The following is a 14,962-nucleotide window of genomic DNA, read 5'->3' as shown; positions in this document are numbered from 1 at the left end:
ATAATGGCTGCCGTTTCTGAGTGGTTAACCCACTGTGAAGAATTAACCCTTTATACATCGCCCAGAGACACAGCAAGGCAGAATGTCCTGCCAGCTTTGCAATAAACACGGTTATTGGAAATAAGTACTATTTTTTTCATTATAATGATGTTTGTAAAGTTGCATAATCCAAAAATAACTTTGGTTGTTGGGTAATTTGAGCCTGTCGGAGAAAGGAATGGGGGATTATTGTCCAAAGTCTTATTTTCACTGTTGTTAATTTATAAATGCGCAGTTTCAAGCTAAATGCTAATTAGCAAGTTATATATTTAGCTAGCAGGCTAAATACAAAGTTTACAACTAAACATTTATGCTAAATACTTTTAGTTCAGACTTAAATATTTTGTTTGGAACCTATTTAGATCTAACCTAAATATTTAGCTTAGGGCTAAGGGTTTAGCTAATATGCAAATTCACTTGCAGATAACAGGAAATGGACTATGAAAGTAAAAGCTCGGTCTTAGAACCTCTACATAAACTCTTGCTGATGAGCTGATGCATCACTGTTGCTGTAGATTCATTGGTAAAACGTTTGTATTGCCATTAAAAAAGCTCATCCTACATTTTAGGCTAAAATGTTCAAGAAAGGTGGAAAACAAACGATGACAAAGAGAAACCATGAGCAGCAATTGAAGTGAATCGAATCAGCAGGAGATTTTATAGAGGTGTGGAAGTTGACTTTTTTAATAGTGAACTTCTGTTTATCAGCAACTGTGGTTAATGTTATCTGTGTTATGATTTAAACAGTCAATTTTTTCCACGTAAAACTAAATCACTTTTTTTTCCATAGATGTTCCCCAATATGGAGTGAGATATTTACCTGGATTTCTATTATACTAATTTTGAAACAAAAAAACAAGAAGAATGTTCTGGTGGGTTATGAACTTCTGGTGTGGCCTGTCTGTGTGTGTGTGAGAGAGAGTGTGTGTGTCTCGCTACAAGCTGTAACATGTTCAAACAATCACATAACCATTAAACTGCTGTGGCCCCTAATTTTCAGCCTCGCTCTGTTAGGCGTCTGCCAAAGCAACGCTGCCAGATGTCTGGAAGCTACGCTCTATGGATTGGACAGTGAGACAGTTATGTATAAGGACATAATAAGATGGCCGAGGTAGAGACATCAGCGACAATTGTTGGAAGGCAGTTTTTGTTTCCAGTTGGACTGGAAAGGGGAAGGCAATCGTTCTACACTGATGAAGAATACGCAAAAGTGGACAACGTTAAAAACGAGGGCCAATTGTCTCTGGAAATTCATAGCAATGCCTATGGTTCCATCTCAGACTCTACTGGCCTCTGTTAGTGTGTTGCATGTTAAAGTTCATGACTGGAAAAGATAAAAAAGAGACTGTTGAAAGAGAGTCTCTCAGGTTAGGTCAGAATCTGGTTTTCATGGTTACCGCAGTACTTTGATGAGAGACTTCCCTCATCAAAGTGTTCAATGACATCTATGTAAATACAGACTGTGGTAGAACCACAGTGCTGGTTTTGTTGGACCTCTGCGCAGCATTTGACACTGTTGAACATGACATGCTGAGTTAGGTCAGACTCTCCAGTCCAGTACTCTATTGGTTCAAATCTTTCATAAAGAACGGGGCTTTCTTTGTTTCATTATGTAACTTCTCATCAAAGCAGACAGAAAACAAATGTGGGGTACTCCAAGGTTCAATCCTGGGACCCCTCTTTTTCAATATCTTTTTGCTCCCACTAGCTCAGGTTATAATAGGAAATATGATTGGCTACCATTACTATGTAGATGATACACAGTTCTTCATTACAATGTCACCAAGTCACTCTGAATCCCTCCAAGTCTTTCTGCATGGTGTTTGCATGTTCTTTGTTTCTCTGTGTGGGCTTTTACCAGGTCCCAGTTGTTTTCTCTGGGTACTCCTTCTTCTAGAGGGTTGATTGTCCTGTGATGGACCACAGTCTTCTTCAGAGTGTTCCCACCTTAGATGTGTCAGTGTCTCTGCCTTGTCTGCCAAGGGTAGCATACTGTGTCAACTCTAATCCTTAGAAGGAATGTGTTTCACTTAGAGTCTTCAGGATAGGCAAGTTAAGCAACATGATGAGCCCTGACCCCAAAACGTTGCAATAAAGCACACTAGAAATGTGACAAAAACAGACTTCCACGTCTACCTCATGTTTCCCACCGTTGGATCCCTTCCCTCTCCATCTTTGTTCTGCTGCTGCTCATCATTACCATCATAAAGCCAGAGAGGATGTGCATGGTTTCATTCACAAAATCATCTCTCAGTGTAAAAGGCGATGAAATCTTTGGAGGAGCGAGAAGGAGGGGGCCTGGAAGGAGAAAACCTGCCCCCAGGAGCAACAACTAAATGAAAACAGCAGTCTCAACCCAAAGCGTGTTCAGTCAAGCAGCAGTGCCCAGAACAAAGGCGCTGTTGTGTGTTTTCAACAACCTCAGTGTTGTACGGGGGTCCTGACCTTAGTCAGGGTTGACCCCAACCTGTAAGAGAGGAGGCTGTTTGTTGGGAAATGACACATTACACCTCACGTGTTGGACCACAAAGCTGCTGTCAGTCTGGAAACCGACAATCCAAGACGAGATCGATTTTCCTTCGCCTAGAAACAGAAATTTTCTCTTTGTCAGACCGTTCCTGCGGTGGGTTCTGTCTGTAGACTGAGCAGAAGCTGAAAAGCCTTAGTTTTGATGTGATCTATAAATAATCAAATCGAACTCCTCTAGTTCTATAAATAGGATATGTCAGCATAATTTTATTAATTTATTATGTATTCTTATACAATACAGATGTATTCTGGGGCGGTACTTTGGGAACATGGGGTTCAGACTTTATAGAAGAAAGCCCTGAAAGGGGAGCAAGAAAAAAAATCTTCAATGTTTGTTTTTGTAATAGTTTTTTCCACCCCTACATTCCTTATTATTTATTTATTTTTGTTGTTGTTGTTCAGCCTTGAAAAGCAAGAGAAAAATTTTTCTTGGTTGTCTTATTCTTCTGTTTGCCGTTGAAATACCACTTATGGCCACCCAGTTTGGAGTTCTAGTTCTTATTGTTGTGAACACAAATAGATAACGGGAAACGGAAAAGGAAAAGGGCTAATTTTAATGAATTCACTGCATATGTGAAGTTTTAAAATGTCCACTACTTGTTGTCTGTGGTGTCAAAAGGATGCATTTTGGGCCTCACCCACTAGTGGCCAGAAGTGGTACTGCAAAAATAGAGGTGTCAATTCCATTCTGACAAAGAAGCTCTGATACTCACAATCTATAAAGTTATTAGTTCATCACAAGTACCTGAGGATAATACATATAATTAGTCAATTATTTGTATCAATTATAATTGATATTTAGAAGTCTATTTTCACACATAACTTTCCAGACAATGTGTATGGAGTCAATCAATCCAGATAATCTGATGATGACGGACAGTAACGTCAACTCAGAGAGAGAAGCCGCTGTCAGGGTCCAGTCTGCTGCACAGCGCTGAGTTAAGCCCCCCCACTGTCCTGATCCAGTCAACATGAGGCACCACTCAGTGCACGCTGGGTCGTCAGGTCTGCCGGGAGCCGTGGTCTTCGTCAAGTTGCCTGAGGAGGCCAGCAAGAGCAAGGTTCCACGCGACCTCTTCACCTTACAGGGAATAAAACGCTGCGGCAGCCGAGACAATAAAAATCTGCTGTTGAGGAAAATACACGAGACTATCTGGTTCAAGGTGAACTTGGACTGGAATTCACCTTTGTTTTTATGTTCTCTACCAACGTTTATGTGAAAACCTGAATTTTTTTAGATCTGGGTTTTTACTAAGACCAGAATTTTTCATCTCTTGGAGGATCTACTGGGATGTTTGGGTCATTGTGGCATTGCATAATCCAGTTCTGTTTTCACTTTATTACAGATGGGCTCACATTACCCTCAAGTTCCTTCTGATAGTTAGTTTACTATGAGGTGGTCAAAAGCCCATGTGCATTCGATGACGTGCTAAAATCACAGCGCCATCTGGTGATCTGTCATGATAATTACGGCTGACATATGGTGACTTGGTGTCGCCGTCTAAACCTGGAACTTTTCCCCAATCAACATTTATAAATACCAGCAGTTTTTAGGCAGCGGTTTTGTGTAAACGTAGCCTTGGTGACTCAAACCCGGACATGTTAACCATTGTTTTGAATGTCCTTCACTTTTAAGACCTCTTTGACTCCAAAGCCAGTCTCACAATTTGCTGAAATCTTGTTTCTGCAGACCACAGTCGGTTATTTTAAGCACACCAATTGATTACTTGTAATTGTGCAATTTTAGTCATTTTTGAATGGGAAGAAATTTGATGGTGTCCCAATTCACTACTCATCAGAAACTATATTTTTTTAATAAAACATTTTACATTTTTTCTTTTATAGTTTATTTCAGTAGACCTCTGGTATTAGGGGACTGCACCCTAAACATCCTCTAGCAGCCCTTTAGAGCCATCAACCTCCACCTCAGTTTATCAGAGAAATGTGAATGTTGGACACAGTTCGGTGTCCCAACAGGACTTATGAGGAAATGGACTTGAAACGGATGAAGGATCTTCTGAGAGTTGTTCCTCTTGAACTACGCAGTCCAGTTTCTATTCCTCAACTATTCCCTGAAACCTGAATGAAATATTCCCAGCAGAGTGAGATCTTTCATAATGTTTTTGAACCTTTCTGCATCTGATGGCAAACACCACTCTGTGTATTAAAACCTGTTGTCATATAACACTTTCCCACCCCCCTTACAGAGCATTAGTTGCCAGAGCACCAATCCACTCAGGCTAAGGAGGTTCCTGGCAGCGCCGCCGTGTGTCTGACATCATTGACACCAGAGCTACATATCGGGTCGCGGGCCTCTGGCAGTTGCTCAGGGCGGACTCCGGCCTGGTTCTGCCTGGCAACCTGCTGCCTACTCGGCTTGTCCCTGCTTCCCGTTTCCCAGGCGCTGATCCAGAGCGCCGCGCCCGGACCTCATCTGCATGGCTTTGTGATCGGTTCTGAGGGACAGGAAGGGCGCCATCTGGGCTCTGCTTTTCCACAAATTAAAACCCAACCTGTACGCCAATGATGATGAAGATGAGGAGGAGAAGGGGGAGGGGGTAAAATAGTCAAAAGGCAACAATACTTCTAATCTCTTTCTCTCTGTGCGCGTCTTCAAACAGAGGAGAGAAGAAGAAAGCGGCTGTAATAATTAGAGGGACAGAGCACTGCAGCGGATGAAACAATGCCCGTCCTCTCTGTGTCTCTCTGTCTCTGCTATCGCCTGTAATGAGTGGCACTGATGAAGAGCGTCTCTTTGAGGATGACATTCAAACGCTGACATTTGAATTCTGTCTATCAGAGGCAGAGCGGCCCGCCTGCCTTTTGTTGTGCCTCCTTCCAGCGGCCGCAGGTACTCAAGCTGCTGGCTCGTTTTAATCACAACGCCGCCGTGCGTAATGGCTCCCAGCCGGCCTGGAGGGCCATTTCACATGCAAAAGTACACTAAAAACTTTAATGGCTTTTATTCCAGCATTTCTAGCAGAAGAGCCATTAAACTGTAAACATAAAATCACTCATCGTCACTAATCCCAGCCGGTTCATTTGCATGGCTTCTCTGGATCTTCTCTGTTTCAGGGCTGAAAGCAGAACTCCATCACGATCCGTGTTCACCTTCAGGAAGCAGCGCATCCCATCTGCATGGGGAGATTTATCATCTACTGCTAAACGGTGCTGCAATGCAAAACAGAAAGGTGGCGTATCCGCCTGTCGGAGGCACCGTCGGAGGAGTTGGGTCGATCCATCACGATGGCACCTGGAGAAAACATGGAGGCACTCGTGAATCCTTGGGATGGTAACTTAGAAAAGTCTGAGGACAAACTGGAACCGCTAACGATGGTTCTGCTCTGAGAGTTCATTGTGATTGAGACAGAGGAAATGTTTCAGTATCCTTCTGGAAGACGCAGTAATCATTTTCAGTTTGCTAATAGAGCACATGAAGGAGGAAATGACCCACAGCCTCATAGATTCTCCACTGTACTTACCAATAAACAATCACCAAGCCCTCTCTCGTGTGTCTCACTGATCTTAGTCCAAAAATGATCAAACTGCAACAACTTTCAGGAAAAACAACTTCATAAAGGTGTTTCTGCAGGTAAGGAACACCTTACCTGCAGGTAAGGAGGCAGAACCAACATGGCTGATCTTCTGATGGAGAATAACAAATGGAAGAGATGAAGGAGAGACGATCATGTCTCCTCCCTTAGCACTAGGAGTACCAGAGAAAGGCCATTTAACATTTCAGCCCACACCTCATTACCAATGTACAGTGTCCATCCACATGGTGTCCAGTCCTCATTGATAGAGCTCCTAGATACTGAGATGAGATTCCTCTGTAGCGTGGAGGAGTCCACGTCACGTTCAGCGTCACCTACATCCCCTTCCTGATGTTCTGTTTGGACAATGCCAGTCCATCTGCAGCAGGTCTACATGCCTAATGTACAATGTATTGCCATAATGCACTCACTGAAGCTCAGTGTGCCTCATAAAGAGGCAGGTGAGTGATTTCTACCCTGGAAACTGCATCAAAATAGTCCAGAACAGCCTCAACTTCCTGGAGGTTTTCAATGCCGCCTAATTAGAACGAGTCTGTGCAGCTTGAAACGCCATCCCTCCTGTTGCTTACATGTGGATTTGAACACAGAGAGAGAGGAGATTCAGGTTTGACGAACTGGGCTGTTAAGGTAAATCCATCAGACTGAGAGCTTATTAGAACAACGCTCTGAAACTTTTCCTTCCAAACCGGTAAGTGGGAAACATCCTAAATGCTAAATCTGGTCAGGTTGTTACCATCAACACAGAGAGGAGGAGTCAGCATCTTGTGTAAAGCGTTGCTTCATTAAGCTAGTTCTGTCCCATGTTCTCGTCTTTGCTTGAAGCCTCCCTCTGTCCTCTGGCTGGGCCCTTAAGATCAGAGTCTGGAGCTTCTAGGGAGCAACTCTTTAAAGTCTTTAGGGGTGACGCCAAGTCTCCCCAAAGGGCCATTGATCCCGAGGGTCCCCAGAGCGAGGCGCCGTCAGCCAGACTGACAGATACTAATGGCGCGAACGCCTCTCATCCCGCAGAGATGGCTTATTAGGGTGGAGAGCCGAGGGGAGAGCAGGACACTAGCCAACCAGCGGCTGACTTATTAGCGAGATTGGCTTGTCCATACACTGCTGAGGGGGGGCTTTCCTGATATGCAAATGTCACATAGTTCTTGTCTTCATTCCTTCCTCCTAGAGATCTTCTCCTTTTGCTCCCAAACTCCCTCTCTCCCTAATGATCGGCTCTCCGTCCTAGAGAGATGAGAGGATGGAGATTATACTTGGAAGAGGGGAGGAGACCAGGAAAGATGGATGGTCAGTCTTCAAGTCTCTGCTGATATGCTACATTATGTAAACACTGAGGGGGAGAAAAGGTATTTTATTAAACATCTGAGGTCATCTTCATCTCCGTGGATGAATCAGACTCTATGACAACACCTGCAGTCATTTTGAACAGTGAAGCGATAATTTGAAAAGGACGGTGGTCAAGAAGAAATGAAAGACGCAGAGGATGTCCCTGAATGGCTTTGGCTCCTGGCCCCTGTAGAGCCCAGTGAGGTGATAAGCGCCACCATTATCCAGACAATCGATGAGCGAAGGGGGGTAAAAAGGGGAGGGCTGTGATTAATGTCACCCGCGCTGGCATATCTTAGAGTTAAGCCAGGGGGACGCTATCGTCCGCCTCGGACACGGTTCAGACCGGAGCTCTGATCCGTCCCGATGGACACCAACTTACCCCTCTGCGAGTCATATCGGTTACAGCAGTCTTTCTACATGAATGAATAAAAAAATGCTGCTCTGTAAATCAGTTATTAACCACAACAATCAAACACCAGGTTTACTAAATACAATAATGTAGAGCAGTTTAAACTTTCAGGCATCTGGCATTTTGAACAGGACTTCTCTTGATATCATTTCTGTACGATTAAAACTATTTACTGTAGGGTCTGTAATTAATTAATCACATTTTAAAACTATATATTGACAAAATAAGCAACATTTTCCATTCCAAAGTTGTTTTTGCTGATAGGCTAACTCTTTTTAGCACAACAATAGTGTTTTCCAGCATCCAATCAGATCTGTTTAGAGCCAGAAATTAACTACCAGTGGGCCGAGAGAAGCAGCTTCATCATCCATCGCTGCTGTTAGCGAAAATAGCTGTGTCAGATTTACGGTTGTACCAGAGACATGCAAACGCAAAGGTTCTGGCTCGGGACTTTCTGTTGAGAAAAATAAAAAGCAAGTTCATGCATTAAAATCTATGTAATTAATAAGTTTGGAATTAATTTTTTATCAACTTTTCTGTCTTATTAAAAGAATTTGGAACATTAAACCTGTTGATATCTGTCTGTCCATCTATCCGTCCTCTCTCTCCTCCAGCCAGTCATTTACCGGATCAGAGGGGTCGGTGGAGATCTTAGTGGGGATGCTCCTTCACTGAGAGTGGTGGGAAAAAAAGAGGCAAATTACCAGCTAATGGACCACCGAGCACTAATATCTAAATCCCCAATCTGTCTGTAATTGCTGCAAAATGCTCCAGCTTGTGCTTTATGGGAGACTTCTAAGAGACTGCGGTTTTCTCCCTGTCTCTCTCATTTCTTTACTGGCTTTATTATAGTAACAAGGAGTGGAGAGGAGAAGAAGAAAAAATGATTCCCTTTGAGTTCCTCCACTTTCCCGCTGAAATCCCCCAGACATCATTAAGGTCTGCTTTCTCTCATTCCTCCAGAGTGACCGTCCCTCTGCCGTCCCCGTCCCACCGTCCCCCTGTCTCCCCGTCAGGGAAGGAGTGATTAATTTCCTTGCGTGGAGAGACACGGGGGAGGGAGAGGCAGCGCTGTATTTGAAAGGTGCTTTATTTGCATTAGCATTCATAATTACTTAATGACGAATCAGATATGGTTCATTGCTGCTAAGTGCAGAAACAAGCTGTCGGAATCGTGTATTTCAATTAGAATACCACTAAAACACGGTCCTCCATGACCGTCCAATATGCAGAGGACTTTATTTAGCTGGGGAGTTATTACTGTGGGCTGGTTCCTCAGTTCAGATGGCTCTGGAAGACAACGGTCCAATTAAAGGATGCCTGTGAAGCTCTGAAGGCCCATTAGAAAGGTTGGGATAATTAAAGATGAAGGAAGAGAGGGTTCTCTAGAAACTAATGTGGAGTATTCTCATTGCAGCGGTTTAGCTTCATTTACTCAAAAGCTTTAACATCTTATATTAATACACTACAACAGAAAGAAAACAGTTTAATTATGAGCATGGGATCAGTTTGGTGCTTTGAAAAACATGGTGGGTTAGAGTTACCCCTAAACCGAACAGTCGATGGCTCAAACCAAGACAGACAGAGGTGGACACCAGCACTAAGTCAGCGGAACGAGGCAGAATCTTTGTTGATGTCTCCATCCAGGAAAGTTGACCAGCTATGCACAGAGCCAGGTGTACCTTCTACTAAAAGGAGGTACAACGAGAGGATTTAAAGTTTACTCCATCAATTTAATGCATAAATGGAGAATATTAAGAGAAAACAGCCGTGAGCGTGGTCAGTTTGTCCTCCAGCAGCATAGCTAGCTCAAGGTAAGCTACACCACCAACTGCTAGCTTAAAATCTAAAGAAAGCAGCTTGACGAAACAAACGCTTGCATTTATTTTAAGGTAATTTACTGTTTTTTATAAAAACGCAAAGAATAATTTTCATTTTAGTTATTTGGAAAAACTAAAATGAACACCACAAATAATACAAAACTACAGTTAGCTTTCAAGGTTAATGTGCACAATTTGTTGAAAATGCAAAGAAGATAGCCTTCTTTGCGTTTTCTTAATGAGAATCATGGACTCTCATTAAGAGAGTCCATGATTTTATTTGTCCAACTATCTACGCATGAATATTCACATCTTTTAATCACCAGTAATTCAAAATGCAGTTTTCCTCAGATTTTAGTGCGATATGAATTTCACACAGCGTAAACTACACTTCAGTATCTGTCGTAAGACAAAATGGAGGGTTTTGCATTTATCCTACCAAGTTAAACTCAATGTAATGCAAGTTCTAGAAAAGCTGAACTATGATATGATTCGGTTCAAATGCCAGCCCAAACCAGCTAGCATTAGGTGCAAAAACTAGCATGCTAAAGCAAACATTTTATTTACAACTCTCCACTTCCATTCACAGTTAAACGCGTAACAAACTTCATGGCTCCAAATTGGTAGTTGACGTCATATTTGTGTAGTGATTTACTGAATGCAGAAAATAATCATAATTCATGAAACATTTATTTAATTACTGAGGGTCAGTAATGCTTGCCTTTAGGGATGGGGTGGGGCTTACTCATGTTAGATGACTCGGAGTTAGCTGTCTTTTTAATCGTGTCTTAGGCAGAACCTGAGTGTGCAAAACTTCCAAAAGAACAATATAAAAGCTCTAACTGCTGCCGTGTGTAAAAAGTGCCTCCTTTGCAACATCTCTCCTTTAATCAAGCCAAGCCACAATAGAAGACAGCAGGAAGCGAGTGTAAATAATGCATTAATAACCAGCCCATCCTCACTCCCCGCGGCAGCGCCGGCACACGGGGAGTTTAAATATCTCTGAGGGATACCTTCATCTGAAAATGCTCCGCTCGCTGCTCTCAGCCTCAGCTGGAGAGAAGAGGAGAAATATTCAAACTTAGTGAGGAGAGTTCAGTTCCAGTTCAACGTGGAGAGCTCTTCCCCAGGGCTCGTCGTCAATGCCGGCATCACTGACAGCTGCTGACGAAGACGATGAAGAGGAGCACTTGAATGTGTTCTCTGTTGCTGCTGTTACCACTGCGTATGCAACTTTATTAATCACAACCAAACAATTCAATTTAAGTTTAATCTAACAGCAAACTACAAAAGCAATAAAATATTAGCTGTAGTTGATATAACATCAGCTTCATGACAAAATTGTGTGAGGTTAAAATGAAAAACAGGAGGATTTGTGGTCTATTTCTTGAACATTTTTAGATTTTCTGTAAAATATGGAATTCTGAAGGGACAACAAAACGTGGCTACAGAGAACTCAAACTTGCTAAAAGGAAATTTAGTTTAAAATGCAATTGAAACGCAGCTAATCTACACCCCAGCATACCATGCTAATTTTCACATTAACACAGAGAAATAAAATATAAAAGGCTCAACAGAATGTCCATAGAACAGTAACAGTAACTGTGTGTTGTCTGTGTAGAGGTGTGTCTTGTGATGATCTTTACTGATCATACTGTGAATGGAAGAACTGGAGGGCCTGAAACTGAGCCTGGTGGAACTCCATCTATAGATTCTGAGGCTCCTCCCATTCTGAGGTGAAATGAGGCGTATCTGCAAAGTGTTTTCTCGTTTAGGCTGCGTCCACATGGACAGGGAATGGTCGTTTTGAAACCAAACTCTGAACAAGACCATCGGTATGACTCAACTGAGCCAAGCTCTGGCCCCTGTACCTTTAAAGTGTGTGTCAGGCCCTGGCTTATTTACGCCTTTAAAAGCAAGAACCATCAGGATTCCTGGGGTCAAGCTGGATTATTGATGGCGTGTGGTTTTAAACATGAATGCCCTCCGTCTCGGCCGTGCTCGTTAATATTCCAGCGTGTTCTGTAGTTAGTAGTGGGAGCGTCTGAGAGCCGACCTTGCTCTGGACTCCTCAAGCCTTGATCAAAACTCCAATCAATGAGTTGAAACTTCAGCAAGGGCTCTCTGCTGTTGATGCGTGCTGCAGTCGATAGCCTGTGGCTTTGGTCGCTGTCATGGTGCAGAAAGCTCAGGCTGTTCTCACCTCACGCTTCCAGAAATGGTTCAGGTTTCTGAAAGGCGTTCAAAGCCAGTTGGAGAGCTTGGCATCTGATGTGCTGAAAGGTTGACGTGTTGGAAGGTTTGCAGCCTGGTGGCATGATGGGGAGTGACTAGTTTCCTCCTGATGGCCAGTTTCCCCAGTAATGAGTGGCTGGTCACCCAGTCCAAGCTCCAGGGTCATGCCTTGTAGGAAGGAGGAGATAATGGAGAGATTGTTGGTGTTTGCTCAACCCAACATGCATCGTGTTCCCCCAGGCCTCTTGGCGATGCTTTTAATCTGCAGCCTTTTATCTCTTCTGCTCTTGTTTCTGGAAATAGAAAATGCCGGTTAGCAGAATCCGGAGACGACGTTCAGGTCGGCAAAGCCACAGGTTCAGAACACGAAACGGAGAATTCCCAGTCTGTGGTTCCGGCTAGGTGTGAGATGTATCAATCAATGAACAATTACCCCCGCTGCTAATCAGCACTCCCCGGCCTGCGCTGCCTGGCCCTGTCTGATCCCATTGGCTGCATCAATTAAATTCTTAAGGTTAGTCTATTGAATTTTCCAGATAGGGTAAAGTCAGGGGGATAAGGGATGTTTAAGTGGAAGGACACAAAACATACAGGAACATTTCTAGAAGTCACAATATCAGTGAAAAGTTCCTTTATGTCAGTAATTTGATTCAAAAGGTAAAACTTGTATAGATTCATTACAGAGTTCATAAAACGCCTAGTTAGTCTGAAATATCCAGACGTGTTACTGGATCATGAACCTTTATTTAACCAGGATACAAAACTCCTTGAGATTAAAAATCTTGTTTACAAAAGTGTACTGTAAAATTGAGTGGAAGGAAAAAGTGTGGTTCAAATGATTTGTTACATCCTGTAGTTAGTTTTCCACCTGAGGATGATGTTTAGGTGGTTTTCTGAATATGAAGGCTTTGTCCTCTGACTCCATGAGAGCAAGCTGCTTGGACCTCGCATTTAACCACTAGCTTCTTTTAGCTCTGCTAATGGATGTCTTCAGTCACAGACATCCAGTTTTTATTATCTGTCCTGCTGTGGGGGAATTAGACCCTAAATATTTCTGTTCCTTTTTAAATAAAAGTCAAATTGTTTAAATGTATTTTTGTGTATTTTTTGCCATCTACTCTAGAAGTTGTCAAATGAGACAATCGAGATTTTCTGTAACAAACACTGGGAGTGAATCTGCCGTAAAGCAAAGAAATATCTCAAAAAGAACCTTCTGTAAGGTGCAATGGAGGACCAATGATGCTGTGGGCCAGTTATTGCTAAATGACTTCTGCCATAAATAAATGGGCTCAAATTAACATGGGGAAGACCCAGGACATGCTGGAGGGACTATGTCTCTCGGCTGGCCTGGGAACGCCTCGGGATTCCCCCGGAAGAACTGGAAGAAGTGACCGCTGAGAGGGAAGTCTGGGCCTCCCTTCTGAAGCTGCTACCCCCGCGACCCGACCCCGGTTAAGCGGAAGAAGATGGATGGATGGAAATTACCATGGACCTCTAAAAAAAAATTTAGTAGAAATATGCTCTAAGATTTACCAGGGGTGCCAATAATTGTGAAGGGTGTGAGTGAATTTGAGTAAGTGTGGGTAAATGGAGCTAACTCTGAGCTCTTCAGCAATAAACAAAGCATGAATATGTGGGAAAATACACTGCTCAAAAAAATAAAGGGAACACTCAAATAACACATCCTAGATCTGAATGAAAGAAATATTCTCATTGAATACTTTGTTCTGTACAAAGTTGAATGTGCTGACAACAAAATCACACAAAAATCATCAATGGAAATCAAATTTATTAACCAATGGAGGCCTGGATTTGGAGCCACACACAAAATTAAAGTGAAATAACACTACACGCTGATCCAACTTTAATGTAATGTCCTTAAAACAAGTCAAAATGAGGCTCAGTATTGTGTGTGGCCTCCACGTGCCTGTATGACCTCCCTACAACGCCTGGGCATGCTCCTGATGAGGTGGCGGATGGTCTCCTGAGGGATCTCCTCCCAGACCTGGACTAAAGCATCCGCCAACTCCTGGACAGTCTGTGGTGCAACGTGACGTTGGTGGATGGAGCGAGACATGATGTCCCAGATGTGCTCAATCGGATTCAGGTCTGGGGAACGGGCTGGCCAGTCCATAGCTTCAATGCCTTCATCTTGCAGGAACTGCTGACACACTCCAGCCACATGAGGTCTAGCATTGTCCTGCATTAGGAGGAACCCAGGGCCAACCGCACCAGCATATGGTCTCACAAGGGGTCTGAGGATCTCATCTCGGTACCTAATGGCAGTCAGGCTACCTCTGGTGAGCACATGGAGGGCTGTGCGGCCCTCCAAAGAAATGCCACCCCACACCATTACTGACCCACTGCCAAAGCGGTCATGCTGAAGGATGTTGCAGGCAGCAGACCGCTCTCCACGGCGTCTCCAGACTCTGTCACGTCTGTCACATGTGCTCAGTGTGAACCTGCTTTCATCTGTGAAGAGCACAAGGTGCCAGTGGCAAATTTGCCAATCCTGGTGTTCTCTGGCAAATGCCAAGCGTCCTGCACGGTGTTGGGCTGTGAGCACAACCCCCATCTGTGGACGTCGGGCCCTCATACCATCCTCATGGAGTCGGTTTCTAATCGTTTGTGCAGACACATGCACATTTGTGGCCTGCTGGAGGTCATTTTGCAGGGCTCTGGCAGTGCTACTCCTGTTCCTTCTTGCACAAAGGCAGAGGTAGCGGTCCTGCTGCTGGGTTGTTGCCCTCCTACGGCCTCCTCCACGTCTCCTGGTGTACTGGTCTGTCTCCTGGTAGCGCCTCCAGCCTCTGGACACTACGTTGACAGACACAGCAAACCTTCTTGCCACAGCTCGCATTGATGTGCCATCCTGGATGAGTTGCACTACCTGTTGTTGCGCAACACCCCCCCCCCCCCTCCTTTCTCTACTCTCTCACTCTCTGCTTCCTCTTCTGAGAGGGGAGATGTGCTACCAGCTCTCCTTCTAACGAGTTAATTGAGTTTCCTAAATCTGCTGGGATTAATCCAGAACTGAAGTAAACTCTGTT

At 43.7% G+C, this 14,962-nt stretch overlaps 1 long non-coding RNA gene across 1 annotated transcript; it reads right to left on the bottom strand.

Moving 5' to 3' along the window:
- Window positions 1-1,458: 1,458 nt before the first annotated feature.
- On the bottom strand, window positions 1,459-6,776 carry LOC114141150 (uncharacterized). Its single transcript, XR_003594788.1, has 3 exons — window positions 6,765-6,776; window positions 2,279-2,286; window positions 1,459-1,586 (listed from the first exon to the last, which is right to left on the bottom strand). It is a non-coding gene; the product is annotated as an uncharacterized LOC114141150 (long non-coding RNA).
- Between the last annotated feature and the right edge of the window lie 8,186 nt (window positions 6,777-14,962).

This window comes from Xiphophorus couchianus, chromosome 24 (genome assembly GCF_001444195.1).
Source record: "Xiphophorus couchianus chromosome 24, X_couchianus-1.0, whole genome shotgun sequence".
NCBI classification, from domain to species: Eukaryota; Metazoa; Chordata; class Actinopteri; order Cyprinodontiformes; family Poeciliidae; genus Xiphophorus; species Xiphophorus couchianus.
This window is presented reverse-complemented; position numbering and strand designations above follow the sequence as displayed.